Below are 14,795 nucleotides of genomic sequence, written 5' to 3'. Positions count from 1 at the left end.
TGTTACTCTACACACACACAATTCATAGATCATTATTCTAAATTTAGTTACTAACACACAATATAATTTATGTAACACTTGGCCGATAAATGGTACAACTTGGCAGTATCTTGTGAAGACCTTGTATTACAACCCCAAGTTTCTAATCGACTTTTGGGTCCATGACATCAATCAATCAATCAATCAATCAATCAATCAATCAATCAATCAATCAATCAATCAATCAATCAATCAATACTGATCTGCAATTCGGGCAGTCGCTCTGGTGGCAGATTCCCTATCTGTTGCTTTCTAGCCTTTTCTCAAATGATTTCAAGGAAATTGGAAATTTATTGAACATCTCCCTTGGTAAGTTATTCCAATCCCTAACTCCCCTTCCTATAAACGAATATTTGCCCCAATTTGTCCTCTTGAATTCCAACTTTATCTTCATATTTAGATCTTTCCTACTTTTAAAGACACCACTCAACTTATTCGTCTACTAATGTCAGTTCACGCCATCTCTCTACTTTCAGCTCGGAACATGCCACTTAGTCGAGCAGCTCGTCTCCTTTCTCCCAAGTCCTCCCCCTGTAACCTGCAATTTCTAGAAAGGAAATAGGCATACAGATTTTAATGCCTTTCATGACAACATACCTTTTCTGCTCTCACACAAATGCAAACGAAGTACAGAAACGAAACTAACGTAGAGGCTGATCTTCGGTTCCAGTGACTTCTTCTTCTTCTTTATCAGTTTACCCTCTAAGGTCGGTTTTTCCCTCGGACTCAGCGAGGGATCCCACCTCTACCGTTTCAAGGGCAGTGTCCTGGAGCGTCAGACTCTAGGTCGGGAGATACAACTGGGGAGGGTGACCAGTACCTTGCCCAGGCGGCCTCACCTGCTATGGCGAACAGGGGCCTTGTGGGGGAGGGGGAAGATTGGAAGGAATAGACAAGGAAGAGGGAAGGAAGCGGCCATGGCAGGTAAGTTAGCTACCATCCCGGCATTTGCCTGGAGGAGAAGTGGGAAACCACACGGAAAACCACTTCCAGGATGGCTGAGCTGGGAATCGAACCCACCTGTACTCAGTTGACCTCCCGTGGCTGAGTGGACCCCTTTCCAGCCCTCGTACCACATTTCAAATTTCGTGACTGAGTGGACCCCTTTCCAGCCCTCGTACCACATTTCAAATTTCGTGGCAGAGCCGGGAATCGAACCTGGGCCTCGGGGGGTGGCAGATAATCACACTAACCACTACACCACAGAGGGGGACTTCGAGTGACAACGTTTGTAAAACGCTTGGCCTTTGGAAAACAGCACCAGCCGTCCCGATGATTCAATAACCGCAACAAGTGACTTTCCAAATCCAGACTCTTGTAATTATGAGCCAAGTGTCACATTGTTTTATAATTTCTATGCATATATAAAATACATTTATGTACATGAAGTTAAATTTGAATGAAAGTAAACATTAGTTTAATTATACGAATACAATCAAACATGGCAACACTGCAAAATTCTGACCGGGTGAGTTGGCCGTGCGTTTAGGGGCACGCAGCTGTGAGCTTGCAACCGGGAGACAGTGAGTTCGAATCGTACTGTCGGCAGTCCTGAAGATCGTTTTCCGTGGTTTCCCATTTTCACACCAGGCAAATGCTGGGGCTTTACCTTAATTATGGGCACGGCCGCTTCCTTCCCACTTCTAGGCCTTTCCTATTCCATCGTCGTCATAAGACCTATCTGCGTCGGTGTGACGTAAAGCCAATAATTGTAAAATTATAAACTTCAGAGCTTTATTCACTGAATTCAAAATTTTGTTCTGTGGCTAGGATGTCCTTGCAGATGAATGCGATATGCTGAGGGTGCCGCAGGCACGATTTGTTTGTGAAACCCTGCTTTAAAGAACACACACACACACACACACACACACACACACACACACACACACACACACACACACAGAGAAAGAGAGAGAGAATGGGGCCCTGTGTGTGGCAGCTGACGGGAGGTGTGGACCTGACATCCACAACTGATCAGAAAGCGGGAGTCTTGGTCGCTCAACACCGAGATCGAAAATAGCCAGTTTATAAAGAAAGATAAAAAAGATTTGGGGGTAAACTGACCTGCACTCCCGCCAGTTGGAAGAGCTTCACCAGTCAGCTGGCGCGGAAGTACGCCGACCTTAGTTGGCTCGCGCCTACTTCATTAGTCAGTGTGCGACAGTGCAAGAGAACGGAACCGTATGGTGCTGCGTGACAAACTTCACCAGTAAGTCGTGGCCATTGTTATTATTATTATTATTATTATTATTATTATTATTATTATTATTATTATTATTATTATTATTATTGGTTTTACATTGCACCAACACAGATAGGTCTTACGGCGACGATGGGATATGAATGGCCTAGGAGTGGGAAGGAAGCGGCTGTGGCCTTAATTAAGGTACACCCTCAGCATTTTCCTGGTGTGAAAATCCATCTTCAGGGCTGCCGATAGTGGGATTCGAACCCAATATCTCCCAAATGCTAGCTCACAGCTGCGAACCCCTAACAGCACAGCGAACTAATTCGATTATTATTATTATTATTATTATTATTATTATTATTATTATTATTATTATTATTATTATTATTATTATTATTATTATTATTATTATTATGCCTTTGCTGGCAGGACGTAGTGTTTACAGTGCACTATGTCTTCTGGTATGGGCTAGAGCAATATTGTTACTTTCATTGATCTGTCGCCGCTTTATCCTTGGCTTTGACAAGATGAAAGTGACTGAGGTATGAGTGATCCTAGTAATGCCATTCCTTCTGCAGCCAGTCCCTGCTATGAATGGTGTGAAAATGTTGCTCATAGGGTCAGTTGGTGCATGCATTTCAGTGGGCTTGGCAGACTGATATGTAATAGCAACTTCTGGCTCGGTGAGGAAAGCAACGGGAAACTACTTCATTCCTAATTTCCCTAGTACGCCTCTTCAGTGATGCCTAGGCCATTTATGACAGCTGATGGTTGAGCTGTTGAGGATCCAACCAGCCTTCGGGCTGAGGACTAAACATACACATACACATTATTATTATTATTATTATTATTATTATTATTATTATTATTATTATTATTATTATTATTATTATTATTATTATTATTACCTTAGCTGACATATTTTTCATCAACATGATTGCACGGGAGATCAGCCACCATCATACTTAAATAAGAAAATATGACTTTGTTAAAGTAATCATTTATCGACGAAATTAATTTATATTTATCTCCTCTCTGGTTTACAAGGTGAAATCACCCCAGTTATAGAAAACCTACTCTAATTAAATTTAGCATCATGTTAATTTCATCATAATCTAACCTAAAACTATTTCTAATTTACATCATATTGCAAGAGTTCTAATTACGGTATTTACATTTTAACGATCATGAAATTAAATAAACTACATTAACATTCAGTCGATCAAAAGGAGTGTCTTCTGTCAGTCATGTTAGTCTTGTGTCAGTGGTGATGAAAATATTGAAGAACTGTTTGATAGGCAAAGTTAGGTCTAGTGGTTGTTCCTTCACGACAGCTCTGTTGTAGCTATTACACAATCTGTAAAGTGGTGAATTGTAGTGTGAGGTGGTGTGTGCTTTCTGATGCTTGAATGTAGTATTTATCCTTGAATATATACGAGGTACGTGAAAATGTATTCTGGATAAAAAGTCGGGGTTGTCTACGGTACTGTTAACAATTTTGTGGAGGAATTCAGCATCGCTAATTTTTCCACAGCCTTGCAGGCTAATTATTTTCATATTCTATGACAGCTGATTGTATGACACCATGAAGATAAACACCACTTACTTTACAATCTAAAAATGTTATGAAATGCCTCTAGACCATTTCAATTAACCTGAAATTTTTTTCATACCTCGGGCTCCACATTACACTCGCATACCCTAGTTTTTCTCTTCCATGTGTGCTGTAGAGCGCCATGAGCGATTTCACCCTGGTGAATAGTTTTTGCGCTTCTGATGATAAATCCTAGAGTTCAGTATCCCTCGGCTGTCATTTTACTTGCGTGCAAAGTGAAAGTAAGACCCCTGTCAAGCATCACCCCAGGTCGTTTACCTCATTAACTTCCCTTAGCGTGTTCAGTCCCACCCTGTACGGAAAAATGTTTGAATTCTTGCTCCTAGTGAAAGACATTGCTACACATTTCTATACGCTAAATTTTCGTTTCTTTGTAAGGCTGCACTGCACAGTGCCATCAAGTTCTCTTTGCAGAAGCAAGCAGTAATTTGTCATATGTTAAAATATACAGCGATCAAAAGAGAGTCAGATATTTTTATACATTTAGAAAGATCATTTATGAAGTTCAGAAATATGATTGCCCCCGCGTCCGAGCCTTGGGGAATTCTAAAATTGACAGTGTATACTATGGAAGAGCTCCCAGGATACTGAATATATTATTGCCTGTTTGATATCAACAACTTCCCGCATGAACGGGTTGCCAATCTAACAAAGTAATACATTACATGTATAGTTGTATCTTTTAGAAAAAAATGGTATATTTATATCATGAAATCAAGCAGGTCCGCATAAATGAGATCGGAGTATGTACACTGATCCTCAAATCGCAACCATGACAATTTTATTGACGCTTTACATAAGCAGCTGAAACTCTTTCCATAATCTTATAAAGAAAATTTTGATAGTACCAAGTGTTCCAACCTTCAATCCGATAATTTCGAGATGGTCAAGTTGGTACTTCTGCTTTTAGTTCTCACTGAACTTCTGTTAAGAAACTTGCGCATGATCAAGCAGGTGCTGGCAACCACAGAGTTCTGCGTGTCTTCTGTTAGATAGATGGGCAGCTCAGGCTTCTTCAAGGACGGTTTCTGTAATTTCTTTCCTACTTTCTTAATCTGTTTGCCTTCCAGAGTTGTTTTCTCCCTCGGACTCAGCAAGGGATCCCACCTCTACCGCCGCAAGGGCAGTGTAATGGAGCGTGAGACTTTGGGTCCGGGATACAACTGAAGAGGAGAACCAGTACCTCGTCCAGACGGCCTCACCTCCTATGCTGAACATAAAACTTGTGGGAGGATAGGAAGATTGGGAGTGATAGACAAGGAAGAGAGAAGGAAGTGGCCGTGGCCTTAAGTTACGTACCATTCCGGCATTTGCCTGGCGGAGAAGTGGGAAACCACGGAAAACCACTTCAGGATGGCAGAGGGGAGAATCGAAACCCTCTCTACTCAGTTGACCTCCCGAGGCTGAGTGGCCTCCGTTCCAGTCCTCATACCGCCTTTCAAATTTCGTGGCCTAGCCGGGAATCGAACCCGGACCTCCGGGGGGGGGGGGTGACAGCTAATCATACTAACCACTACACCGTAGAGGTGGACCTCAGACCATTTTTACCAGTTTTTCCTTTTGTTTTGGAAACCTTCTATATTTAACACTTTATTGTAGAAAATACCTTTCTTTGAGTTCTTATATTATTTCGTTCCAAGCGTTTCTTTGCCTACCGAATACAGGTTGTTGTTGAATTTTCTCCCGGAGGTTTTTGAATATATTTTTTGTTTATCTATTTTTATCCATCTTTACATATGCTCAGAAAATAACAGTCTCATTTTCCTTATTGTTTCCGTTATGGTTTATATGTTCTGATAGGTTTCCTTATTACTTCTTAATTTCCGCAAGTCTATACCTCACATCGCAGCCAGGATTTTTCTAATGATTCTTAATTCTAATATTTCAAGCTTACTTATCTACAATTTAATACTAGGCATTCCGGTTTCACATTTGCATTATAGTACCTTAAAGACTATTGCATACGCATTTTCTATTGTAAAAGTTCTTAACCAAACCCAAACATCATTTCATAACAGCCCTGAACGACCGTGGCCTACCAAGCGACCGCTGCACAGCCCGAAGGCCGGCAGATTATGAGGTGTGCGGTTAGCACGACGAATCCTCTCGCCCGTAATTTTGGCTTTCTAGACCGGGGCCTTCATCTTACAGCCAGATAGCTCCTCAACTGTAACCGCTTAGGCTGAGTGGACATCGAGCCAGCCCTGAGATCCAGGCAAAAATCCCTCACCTGGCTGGGAATCGATCCCGGGACCTCCGGGTAAGAGGCAGGCACGCTAACCCTACACCACGGGGCCGGCATTTTAAAATTCTGTCAGTGGAGAGATGGTGTAGTTGACATTAGTAAACGAAAAAGTTTGCATGGTGTTTTTACAAGTAGGAAAGGTGAAAATATAAAGATAAAGTTGGAGTTCAAGAGGACAAACTGAAGAAAATATTCGTTTATAAGAAGAGTTTAGAATTGGAATAATTTACCAAGGGAGATGTTCAATAAATTTCCAAATTCTTTGCAATTCTTTAAGAAAACGCCCTAAATGCAGATCATTGGTGGTTGATATTGAATAATAATAATAATAATAATAATAATAATAATAATAATAATAATAATAATAATAATAAATTCGCCTCTGTGGTGTTCGATTCCCGGCTCTGCCACGAAATTCGAAAAGTGGTACGAAGGATGAAACGGGGTCCACTCAGCCTAGGGAGGTCAACTGAATAGAGGGGAGTTCGATTCTCTCCTCAGCCATCCTCGAAGTGGCTTTCAGTGGTTTCTCACTTCTCCTCTAGGTAAATGCCAGGATGATACCTAACTTAAGGCCACAGCCGCTTCCTTTCCGCCTCCTTGTCTATCCCTTCCGATCTTCCCATCTCCCACAGGACCGCTGCTCACATAGCAGATGAGGCCACCTGGGCGAGGTACTGGTCTTCCTCCCTAGTTGTATCCCCGATCCAAAGTATCACGCTCCAGGACACTTCCCTTGAGGCGTTAGAGGTGGATCTCTACTGAGTCCGAGGGAAAAACCAACCCTGGAGGGTAGACAGATTAATAATAATAATAATAATAATAATAATAATAATAATAATAATAATACAATGATATATTGTGAAAAGGTCTTGTATCCAAAGAAAAATGCACCGTTTTAAACTAAAACATGTAAATGTCCTTATTTTCTGTACATTTTAAGCAATGCAGAGATGTAGGAATTTCACCTCGAGGAGTTCTATAATTTCTACAAAGTCTACAAGTTGTCAAACCTTGAAGACCCTCACCAAGATCAAACCCACTACATCGAGAAGAGAAGAATAAGAACGGTACCACTGCGATCGACGGAGCAAATGAAAAGTAAGCTTACGAGACGGAAGTAAGACACTTGGTTGAGCGGTGTTCGTGGTGACTGTTGTTTAGGGGAAACTGAAAGTGATTATGAGTCGCGCTTTCTATTTTGCAAATAAGGTTGCAGTTCTACGAGAGTGCTGATATCGTTATCGCAGTCACGGGACCTGTCAGGTCTGAGTGGACTCCATAACACAAGGATATGTCTTTCCCTTTCAAATAATCAACGTGCATTGGCCACGTTAGTGAGATGCTGATGATGCTACCGGCTAATAACCCCTTCCCCACTCTTGCTCTTAAATAGTGCGAAAAAAAGGGAATGAGGCCCCTTGATGAAGAAGATACAGGATTCAGAAATGGAAGGAGGTCCGCCTCTTTGGTGTAGTGGTTAATGTGATTAGCTGCCACCCCCGGAGGCCCCGATTCGATTCCCGGCTCTGTCACGAAATTTAAAATATGGTACGAGGGCTGGAACGGACTCCACTCAGCCTCGGGAGGTCAACTGAGTAGAGGTGGGTTCGATTTCCATCTCAGCCAACCTGGAAGTGGTTTTCCGTGGTTTCCCACTTCTCCTCCAGGCAAATGCCGGGATAATACCTAACTAAAGGCCACGGGAGCTTCCTTCCCCCTTCCTTGTCTATCCCTTCCAATCATCCCATCCCCTCCGCAAGTTTCCTGTTCAGCAGAGCAGGTGAGGCCGTCTGGGTGAGGTACTAGTCGTCCTCCTCAATTGTATCCCCCGACCCAGAGTCGGAAGCTCCAGGACACTGCCCTTGAGGCGGTAGAGGTGGGATCCCTCGCTGAGTCCGAGGGAAAACCGACCCTGGACGGTAAACAGGTAAATAAGAAGGAGAAGAAGAAGAAGGAAGGAGAATAAAGAGCAACACATTTATAGCCCCACCTGTCTCACAAATATAACACTGTACAAATTGGGAGAGAAACCAATCAAGAAACTGTACAAGAGGGCGTAGGTAGCTCAGTTGCTTAGCTGCTGGCTTCTCACTCGGAAGGACGAGGTTCGAATTCCAGTCAATCCTGGGTTTTCAGTTCAAAACATCGCACTCGTACAATTTCTTAGCTACACGTAAAATCATAGAATCACAGATAGGCTATATTGTTGGGCTTAGAAGATTAGAGAGCGAGTGCAGAGTCTTTGGTTCTTCCCTCTTAGTAGCCTCTCACGCCATGCAAGTGGTAGAGATAAATCCATCCCTTGATTCCACCCACTAAGGAGATAAAGAGCTCCGATAAAACTACAGAAAAATGAATGTATCCACCAAAGATTGGCAAGGAATGCATTCTAGATCTTGTAAATATATTTATTTATTTATTTATTTATTTATTTATTTATTTATTTATTTATTTATTTATTTATTTATTTAGTCCGTTTATTGTTAGGGTTGGTTTTTCCCTCGGACTCAGCGAGGGATCACAGCTCTACCTCTTCAAGGGCAGTGTCCTGGAGCGTTGGACATTTGGTCGGGGATAGAACTGGGGAGGAAGACCAGTACCTCGCCCAGGTGGCCTTACGTGCTGTGCTGAACAGGGGCCTTGTGGGGGGAGGGGTAGGGAGATCGGAAGGGTTAGACAAGGAAGAGGAAAGGAAGCGGCCGTGGCCTTATGTTACGTACCATCCCGGCATTTGCCTGGAAGAGAAGTGAGAAACCATGGAAAATTACTTCGAGGATGGCTGAGGTGGGAATCGATCCCCCTATACTTAGTTGACCTCCCGGGGCTGAGTGGACCCCATTCCATTCACGTACCACTTTTGAAATTTCGTGGCAGAGCCGGAAATAGAACCCAGGCCTCCGTGGGCGGCAGCTAATCACACGATCTACTACACCACAGAGGCGGACATTATTATTATTATTTATTATTATTATTATTATTATTATTATTATTATTATTATTATTATTATTATTATTATTATTATTATTAGACGAAGAGTGGTTACCATGGTTACAACGGTGTCGGGAAATTGATGAGGCGAATTCCAGATAGATCTTCTTCTCCTTTTTCTACCGCTTTTCCCCACCTCTGTGGTGTGCTGGTGGTGGTGATTATTGTTTTAAGAGGAAGTACAACTGGGCAACCATCCTCTATATAACACTAATCAGAGGGAAAAATGGAAGGGGTTCGACACTTCGAAAAATGAAGGTATCGGCCAAAGGAAGACAAGGGCCATGAAGGGCGTGAAAATGAAAGACTCCCTAGGCCTCCATACGTAATACCGTCGGGTTTGGAAAAGAAGAGGTGTTGACATAGGGAGGTCGGATAGGATAGATAAAAGTGAGGAGCCTGGCACAAGTAAGTAGAAGCAATGCCAGGACTCAGCTAAGGGCCCCGTGGTCGCCAACCCACGTTCCAAAGTTCAGAGCCCCTGGGGTCCCTTTTAGTCGCCTCTTACGACAGGCAGTCGTTACCGTGGGTGATATTCTACCGCCCCCACCCACAGGGGGAACATCTGTGGGGTCGCGGGTGCGAACTGTCTCGCACATATGGATTTAAGCCTGTATTACGGCGGGATGCCCTTCCTGACGCCAACCTTGTATGGAGGGATGTAATCACTATTGCGTGTTTCTGTGGTGGTTGGTAGTGTAGTGTGCTGTCTGAATATGAAGATGAAAGTGTTAGGGCGAACACAACACCCAGTCCCCGAGCCAGAAGAATTAATCGGACGCGATTAAAATCCCCGACCCGGCCGGGAATCGAACCCGGAATCCTTTAAACCGAAGGCCTCAATGCTGACCATTCAACCAACAAGTCGGACTAATTCCAGATAGATCCCGGCCCAAAAACATAGCCATGTTAAAAGAGCTGACCAAGGAAGATCGGTAAGGAAGGATGAGGAAAGCAGTCCCTGACTCATACAGTCACTCGCATAAGTATTCGTCCATCTGTCCTGTTCATATATTGAACATCAAAAAAGCATTACAAGGCTTCGGGTACGTTCAGAAACAAATACGCAGTGCATATGCAATATATACGTACAATAATACCGGAAGAATATACATCTTGCACGTCAATACTAGTTAGTAAATGATAATGAGTGTGGTTGGGCTAGGAAATGGCAACGTAAAAGTATTCGTCCACCTTGTGCACTGGCTTGTAGAACGAACCCAGCATTGAGGAAATGAGACACATCACCAAGCTCAGTCCATCAGTGATACGGACAGTGTCGGTGAGTTAACATCTAGTGCATGCCTTGAGTATAATGGGTAAGATACGGGAACGAACTGTTGTTGAACGCCAACGAATTATCCAACTCCACCAACTTGGTAATTCACAACGAGTAATTGCTGAAAAAAACCGGAATACCGCGAACTACAGTCGCAAGTATCATTCAGCGATATAAGACCAGTGCAACTGTACTCAACAGAGCAAGACCTGGGCGGCCAAAGAAGCTGACAGCACGCGAAGAGCGAAGCATTATACGCACCGTCCAGAAAAATCCCCATGTGTCTGCACCTGTGCTTCGAACAGAAGTACAAACCTCCACTGGGAAGAACATCAGTACCGACACCGTACGACGTGTGTTACACAGGGCTTGTTTGCAGGGCCGTACAAGTCGGAAGAAGCCCTGGATAAGTGAGGTGAACCGTAAGAAGAGGCTGGCGTTTGCCAAACAGTAGGTTATAAAGCCACCAGCATTTTGGAAACGCGTGTTGTTTACGGACGAGAGCAAATTCTGTTTATTTAATTGCTCTGGAAAGCGACGTGTATGGAGAAAGAAGAACGCCGAGCTCCAAAGTCAAAATCTGCAACCAACCGTAAAATATGGAGGAGGTTCCATAATGGTATGGGGGTGTGTGTCGGCGGCTGGGGTAGGCAACTGCCATATAATACCTGAACGGATGGATAAGATGGTGTATTTGAATATATTAAAGCAACACTTACCACCCAGCGTAGCAAAATTAGGTCTTAGTAGTGGATACTTCTTCCAGCAAGATAATGACCGTAAGCACAGTGCTCGGGTTGTTCGGGAATGACTACTCTACAATACACCTCAAGTGCTGCAGACACCACCCCAGTCCCCAGACTCAAACCCCATAGAGCATTTATGGGCGAAATTAAAGTGTGAATTGAGCAAGCAGCGTATTCCCAATAAAGAAGCTCTGAAGCAATCCTTCATGGAAGAATGGCACAAAATAGGCCCGGAAGTGACAGAAAAATTGGTGACATCCATGGTGAAACGCCTTCAAGCCGTGATTGATTCCAAAGGACGTTCGACGCGCTTCTGATACTTAGGCAATGACTGAACATTCCTTGAGTTCTTATTGTGGATGAATACTTTTGCAACGTGACTTTCCTGCAAGCAGTGCGATTGTTTTTTATTTATTCCAAATGCCAGCGCTTAGGGTCCTATAAATTATGTCCTCAGCTGTTCAGATGGCAAATAAAACATACTTTTACTTGTTTACAATTAACTTCTTTATTGTATTGGTGCTGTGGGCTATTGTCCTAACATGACGAACGCGGACGAATACTTATGCGAGTGACTGTATAGCCGCCACACTCAGAAGTCATAGTTGTCTAGAAGGAGAAACTGGTTTGTTTTAGAATATTTTCGCAGAAGAGGAAACAAACAAGCCTTTCTACATTTGGTTAGTCCTGAGTTCCCGATTTACTCACTCACATTTAAAAAATAGTCCAAACTGAAACAGGTCATCTTATTTATAGTAAGCACTTCTGACCCAGTGTGTGATGTTTACACATATCCTTCATCCCTGCTTGGAATGTTTCTTTTTAAATGCGAGCGCTCCTTCTGAAGATTTCCTCATTCAGTTGCTTCAGTGTTTTAAAGCCTAGCATTCATCAGTCTAATATTAGTGAGGGCTGACTAGCCGAGGCGGCAAAGGCTTGCTCGGTTCACTCGGAAGGAGGCGGTTTCGTTTTCCCATCCAGGTAGTCGGAGAACTTAGAAACAAGACTACTAAACTTGTAGAGAGGCACAAAACCCTGAGGTTCAGTAAGACTATATTCGAAATGAAAACCAGCTTACAGAGCGAGTTGGCCGTGCGGTGTTGTAGTTCACTATTGTTGCCGGCTGCGGAACGTCACTTTTTCTCTTGAGTGATCTGTTCCACCTCTTTGCTGTTCCAAGAGGACTCCCTGAGTCGAGGCTACGGTAACAATATTGCTGTCATTGTACCGGATAACGATAATCCAACCTTCAGCGTCGGTTAACTAGCGATGTGATCCCCGTCCCCTCTTGGCTAACTCTTTAGCATTCATCAGCTGAACTCCCCCTAATGTTTTGATGAACTGTTCCCGTACCATTCTGTCATTTTTTTAAAAATAATAACATTTTTGGCTTTAAGTCCCACTAACTACTATTACGATTTTCGGAGACACCGAGGTGTCAGAATTCAGTACCAAAGGGGTTCTTTTACATATGCTTGCATTCGGGAGATAGTGGGTTCCAACACCACTGTCGGCAGCCCTGAAGATGCCTTTCCGTAGTTTCCCATTTTCCCAGCCAAATGCTGGGGTACCGTAATTACGGCCACGGTCGCTTCCTTCCCACTTCTAATTCTTTCCTATTCTATCGTCGCCATAAGACCTGTCTTTGTCGGTGCGACGTAAAGCAAATAGTGAAAAATGATGAAAAAGAACCAGATTAATTCGCGAGGAAAATGCAGCTGGCCACAGAGCTAACTATTCTATCTCACTTAGGTTTGGAACAGTGAAGGCTTTTACTGTCGTGCTAAGGGAAAAGGCATTCACTGCCTGAACTTGAAAACTGAGAACCCGGAGATCAAAATTTAATGATCGAATTTCTCAACACTTTCTATTTTATGGACGAGGTTGAAATTAACTATGAAACAAACATGAACTGTTATTTCTGGCACCAAAAATAAAATGAACGAGGTAGCAATGCTTTCTTAGATTGTTGCCGTTATTTTCTGCCTTCTGTCATTGTAGATGCCAAGAAATGTTTAAGGGCAGTAACTCATGTTTCCTTACGTTTTCAACAAAAAATCATGTACTGCTTTTTTGTTGTATTGTGATTCAAAACATCGAGACGATTCCAACGATACCATACACTCCATATTTTCATTTCTGCTGTTACTGCCTTTTTCCTCAGCACGTCAGTTTACCTTTCTCTACTCCGAGGTTATTCATCGGCTGTAGGAAGATTGCTTTCCTTAGGTTTATAGCGCGTTGTTGTTTGAGTCATCAGTCCATAGACTGGTTTGATGCAGCTCTCCATGCCACGCTATCCTGTGCTAACCTTTTCATTTCTACGTAACTACCGCATCCTACATCTGCTCTAATCTGCTTGTCATATTCACACCTTAGTCTACCCCTACCGTTCTTACCACCTACACTTCCTTCAAAAACCAACTGAACAAGTCCTGGGTGTCTTAAGATGTGTCCTATCATATTACCTCTTCTTCTCGTCAAATTTAGCCAAATCGATCTCCTCTCACCAATTCGATTCAGTATCTCTTCATTTGTGATTCGATCTATCCATCTCACCTTCAGCATTCTTCTGTAACACCACATTTCAAAAGCTTCTATTCTCCTTCTTTCTGAGCTATTTATCGTCCATGTTTCACTTCCATACAATGCCACGCTCCACACGAAAGTATTCAAAAACATCTTTCTAATTCCTATATCAATGTTTCAAGTAAGCAAATTTCTTTTCTTAAGAAAGCTCTGTTTATAGCGCACGGAAGCCAAATACATACGAGCCATCTCTATACTGTCCATGAAGTGCCTTAGTGGAACGGAAGGTAAAAGCATCCATTATATGTAACCTTGGTTCTAAGTGGGATAGTGTCGAGTTCTATGACCGATCGTCCTTAATCCTAGGAATTTTCCTAGTACTCATTTTCTTGTACGATCAATAAACCTGAGAGCCATTTTTCTTTTCAGAAATGGAACTGTGATTTCTAAATTTTGCGTCTTCCTGATGAGAGTCTAACCTGAGTTTTTCCACGTCAACAAAACCAAGCCTTTATCACCTAGACTAGCTACAGTAACCGTCAATAAAGAGAAACGATAACATAACGAAAACATTTGTAATCGATGAAATTAAATTATGGTTTCTTCCTGGGAACTTAATTTTCGATAGGGAAATTTATTTATTTATTTATTTATTTATTTATTTATTTATTTATTTATTTATTTATTTATTTATTTATTTATTTATTTATTTATTTATTTATTTGTTTATTTTTTTATTTATTTAGGGGGACCATCCGTGGCACAGGCGGCAGTGCGCTGGCAACTCACCGCTGGGTTCCGTGGTTCAAATCCCGGTTACTCCATGAGAGATTTGTGATGGACAAAGCGGAGGCGGCCGGCACAAGTTTTTCCCCGGGTACTCAGGTTTTCCCTGTCATATTTCATCCCAGCAACACTCTCCAATATCATTTCATTTCATCTGTCATTGATTTATCATTGGCCCAGAGGAGTGCGACAGGCTTCGGTAGCCGGCACAAATCCTAAACTCGCCGCGAGATGGGGGCTTCATTCTTTCCATTCCTGACCCGGTCGAATGACTGGAAACAGGCTGTGGATTTTCATTTTTCATTTATTTAAGGGCTATTTGGGAAACCAAAACAGCGAGAAGCCGAATTAGAGTTCCGCAGTGTAAAATATATTT

Source organism: Anabrus simplex, chromosome 8 (assembly GCF_040414725.1).
Source record: "Anabrus simplex isolate iqAnaSimp1 chromosome 8, ASM4041472v1, whole genome shotgun sequence".
Taxonomy (NCBI): Eukaryota; Metazoa; Arthropoda; class Insecta; order Orthoptera; family Tettigoniidae; genus Anabrus; species Anabrus simplex.
This window is presented reverse-complemented; position numbering follows the sequence as displayed.